The following is a 3,153-nucleotide window of genomic DNA, read 5'->3' on the forward strand; positions in this document are numbered from 1 at the left end:
TCAGCCTGAAATGTGTTTGTGTGTGTGTGTGTGTGTGTGTGTGTGTGTGTGTGTGTGTGTGTGTGTGTATTTTCAGTCCCAGGGATGGAACCGAGGGCTGCTAGGTGTGGTTTTTCTCTGTTTGTTTTTTCCAAATGCAATTATTTGGGTAGAGGAACCTTAATTACCTCTTTTTTATTTTTTTAAAACATTTATTTATGCATATGAGTGTTCTATTTGCATGTGTGACTGTGTGGCAGAAGAGGGAATTGGATAGATGTAGTTGCTGGGAATTGAATTCAGGACCATTGGAAGAACAGCCTATGCTCTTCACCTCTGAGCCATCTCTCCAGCCCCTTAACTGTCTCTTGAATGAAGGATTGCCTTCTTTAGATTGGTCTACAGGCAGTTCTGTAGGGTGTTTTCTTGGTTAATGATTGAGGTGTGAGGGCCTAGCCCATTCTGGGTGGTGCCACCCCTGGGCAGGTGGTCCTGGGTTGTATAAGAAAGCAGACTGAGTCACGAAGAACAAGCCAGTCAGCCTTATTCCTCCACAGATTCTCCTTCGCTTCCTGCCTCGGGTTCCTTCCCTCCTTCGCCTTATGATGGATGGGAACTGTAACACAGAAGCCAAGCAAACCTTTCCTTCCACAATGCTCTTGGCCACGGCATTCTATCACGGTCATAGAAAGCAAAACAGGACACTGAGCTAGCTCTCCACCACCGAGCTATACCTCAAATGTTTCTGAATCTGCCAGGCAGGGGTGGCGCACGCCTTTAATCCCAGCACTCAAGGGGCAGAGGCAGGTGGATCTCTGTGATCCAGCCTGGATCTACACAGAGCTGTTTCGTTGCCAGCCGCCATCCTTTGTGGACAGCTACACTTCAGCATCCTTGTCACAGTTTTTAAGGGTTCTCTGTTTTTGGCTTCTGTCTAGGCTTTTCTTTTCTTTCTGTCTGTTACTTTTCTTTGTCAGGGATAGGGATTGTCATAGAAGCCTTCAGTGGTGACATAGACCATGGACATCAACATGTCCCCTACCTGCTGCAGGACCACAGACACCCACAAGAATCTCAGGCTTCAACAGGCCTGGAGCAGTGGGTCATGGATACCAGCATGGCTTCCAAAGGCACCGAGGACAACAGAAGTCTTTGGAGGAGGGCCAAGCTAGAAAAGGAACCATCTTTATCTCATCCCGTTGTTGCCCACAACCAGGGCAGTTGATGCTGCGGCTGGGCAGCATGTTCAGAACCTGAGTCTACGCAAGCTCCAGGCTGCTGCACACCGCCCTGTCAGCCCTACTCAGCAAGGACGCTTCCCTGTCCTCGGCAGCCGTCTCATACAGCTGTCATCACAGTCATGTCTCTAGTTCTGCCTCTCTGCTTTGCTCACTCACTGTGCTCTGTCCCTCCATCTTTCCCACCTCTCCATGACATATTCGCTAGTCATAGTGGCCTTGGAAGCTGCAGTGGTGTCACACAATATATGTGTGTGTGTGTGTGTATATTTCTCTTTCTTCCAAACATCTATATATGCAAATTTTCATTGCAATGAATCATTGGTCTGGTTCAAGGTTTCTGGTTCCTTTCCTTTCCTTTCCTTTCCTTTCCTTTCCTTTCCTTTCCTTTCCTTTCCTTTCCATTTTTCAAGACAGGGTTTCTCTGCAGCTTTGGAGCCTGCCCTGGAACTAGCTCTTGTAGACCAGGTTGGCCTCAAACTCATAGAGATGCACCTGCCTCTGCCTCCTGAGTGCTGGGATTAAAGGCGTGCACCACCACTGCCTGGCAGTTTCTGGTTTCTGAAGTACCATAAATACTGGACCATTGCTGAGGCTTGTCTCAGAGGTCCTGCTGCTACCCAGGTCAGGCTGATATTTGGGACAGGAAGGATGTTAAGGGTGTTCTGTGAGATCTCCTGGCTGTGGCACACCTCTTCACCCTCAGTGACTGCTGCCCAGAGGCTCCTGGGCTCTCCCTTTGTGCTTTTAGCCTTTAGGTGGTATGTTGCCCTGAACTCTCTGCCTCCCAGCAGGACAAACAGCACAGGCTGCACCTGTGGTGGCTCCATGCTGGGGGCCATGTGGCCCCAGGACCAGCCCTATTCAGTAATGACATGTTTCCTTGGGAGATCCACGCTGTTGCTCACCACCCTGTCCTTGTTGCTGGCATGGGACGTGGCTGTTGTGCTTGTCAGCTGTGGGCATTGCTGCTGCTCCACACTCTCCAGCTCCCATGAGAGCAAGCAGCAAAAGTGGCAGAGCTGGCCTGTGGGCCTAGGGCCAACCCTATTTGATACTGACCCGTTTCTGCGGGAGCTCCAGGGAGCAGCCGCACATCTCCTTGTCCTTCGTGCTGGTAGCCCCACAGCCCATTGGGCACAGCCTCTGTTCCTGCTGCCTGCTGGCTGAGGTACTGCAAAGGGTATAGATGAGTCATTCTCTGCTGCACATGGCTCTGTTCCACCACCTTGCTTTCCAATTCCATAAGTCCACTTTTAAACAACATCTTCCCCTAAGTCTTGCTTTTTTCTTTCTTTTAGTTGCTCTGGAGCTACTCCAGGCCCTTCAGACTCCTCTTCTGCCATGTCACCTCTTGGAGCCTCCATGGGTCTCTCAGGCTTCTCAGAACTCCGAGGTGAGTGCTGGTGGCTACCATCATCTTTATTTTCACTCGAGATTTTTGAATTTTAATTAGTTAATGAGTTTTTATGGGTGTTGTATGTGTGTGTAGAGACAAAGACAGTTTTCAGTTTTATCTTCAGGATGCTGTCCACTTCCTTTACCTCCTTTGATAAGGTTCTCTTACTGGCCTAAAGCGTGCCAATTAGGCTCTGCCTGTTGGCCGGTCACCCCCAGAAGCTGTCCTGTCTCAGCCTCTTCAGTGTGGTATTGCCAGCTCATCCTGCCATGCCCAGCATTTTCATGCGGGGTCTCAGGATTGAACCCAGGTCTCACGCTTGTGCAGCATCTGCTTCGCCAACTAAGCTGTCTCCTCAGCTCTCTGTCTTTCTGGTGCATTGTCAGACAGTCCATAGAAGCCTGATGCTGTCTCCTAAGGCCTGGCCTCACCTCATCTCCCCTCCCCTCCTCTCCCTTCCTCCATCTCCCCTTATCTCTCACCTCCCCTCCTCCCCCTCCCCTCCCCCATCTCCCCTTATCTCTCATCTCCCCTCCC

At 50.5% G+C, this 3,153-nt stretch overlaps 1 protein-coding gene across 2 annotated transcripts in view; it reads left to right on the forward strand.

Moving 5' to 3' along the window:
* Nucleotides 1-2,594: 2,594 nt before the first annotated feature.
* The window catches only part of Vrk1 (VRK serine/threonine kinase 1), a 93,666-nt gene continuing 93,107 nt past the window's right edge, over nt 2,595-3,153 (forward strand). For both annotated transcript variants that reach the window (XM_026782228.1, XM_026782229.1), the window contains exon 1: nt 2,595-2,613. The gene's annotated coding sequence lies outside the window, so the exon portion shown is untranslated. The remainder of the gene's footprint in view (nt 2,614-3,153) is intronic.

This window comes from Microtus ochrogaster, chromosome 1 (assembly GCF_000317375.1).
Source record: "Microtus ochrogaster isolate Prairie Vole_2 chromosome 1, MicOch1.0, whole genome shotgun sequence".
In the NCBI taxonomy this organism is placed as follows: Eukaryota; Metazoa; Chordata; class Mammalia; order Rodentia; family Cricetidae; genus Microtus; species Microtus ochrogaster.